The sequence below is a fragment of the Myotis davidii genome, unplaced genomic scaffold (assembly GCF_000327345.1).
Source record: "Myotis davidii unplaced genomic scaffold, ASM32734v1 scaffold14, whole genome shotgun sequence".
Lineage (NCBI taxonomy): Eukaryota > Metazoa > Chordata > Mammalia > Chiroptera > Vespertilionidae > Myotis > Myotis davidii.
In genome coordinates, this window is record NW_006287372.1 from 210259 (window position 1) to 211617 (window position 1359).

Genomic DNA, 1359 nt, shown 5'->3' on the forward strand with positions numbered 1-1359 from the left:
GAAGCTTCTGTACAGAAGAGAAAAGTCACGGCTCAGAAAGGTTGCCTGGGATAACTTCAAAGTGAGACAGCCCAGATTTGAACTCGGACTGTCTGAGTCCAAAGCCCTAATTGACTTTAACCTAAATCTCTCAGAAAGTGAGCAACATAGGATGTCCCTCCAGCAAGATCTTCCTTTGCCATGCACACGTGCGTGCATGCACACACATACACACATACACACAAATACTAGTACATGCACACGTGCGTGCATGCACACACATACACACATACACACAAATACTAGTACATGCATACGTGCACATACACATGCATGCATGCACACTCACACACACACACATACATGCTCCAAGTTTGTTCTCTGCTTTGTGTTCATTTAACATGAAGTTTTTCCTCCCCTAGCACCCACTATGAGCCCTTTGGGGGTAAGCACCATTGCCTGGAGAGCCCAAACGTAGCATTCTGTACGACATGGTAGTTCTGTAGAGTTCAGTGCTGAATTAGGAGGAAATCAACCAGATTGGTTTAGAGCATATTCAGGTATAAAGGACAGCTAATATCATTCTATTACTGGAAGTATTTGCATTTTATTAGCAGATCCTGATTAACCTCCACAAAACTTGTGACAGAACCAAGGAAAGACTTCAGGGGTGGGGCCCACCATTGTGCAAACCCGTCTGGCCCAGGCTGTGGTCTCTGGAATCTGCCCCTTGGGCCATGAGACTTCTTTTCAATCCGCAAGGAAAGGGCACCCCCATCTTCTCCACACATCGCTCATCACCTCGCTTTTACCCATCCGGCACACTTCCATTTGACATGCTCTTGCAAACTGCACACAGATTGCGGGATTTAAATTACTTGGAAGAGCTGAATGCAAAGAAGATTTCAGGCCTGTCGTCATGCAATGTCTCTGAGGTGCAGTGTGTGCTTCACACGCGGGAGGCCCTGAGGACCCAGCGCTGCCCCCAAGGCTGTCTCGGGCAGACAGCAGGCACGGCTCCTGGTTCACGTGGGCACCTAAGAAATGATGCTTCAGAGAGAGAAAAGGGAAGACAAGGGTCAGGGAGAAAGGCGAATAGAAAAAGGCAGAGAAAACGCGAAGAGGAAAGAGGGAGGAGGTGGGGAGAGCGCTTAGGATGGCTGGGCCTGTAGACCAATGAGAGCTGCAGTGGACGCCACACGGCCCTGATCGATGCTGATCGGGGGCAGCGCGGGCAGCCCATCCCAGAAGGACTTTGATTACAAGGAAATGCAGCGTATTCTTTCTGGGAGGCACTCCTGCGTGGAACCCCACCCCTCCTCCCTCTAACTCCTCCCCCCTACCTTTTCCTCCCCCGCCCTTCCCCCACCCCCTCCCACC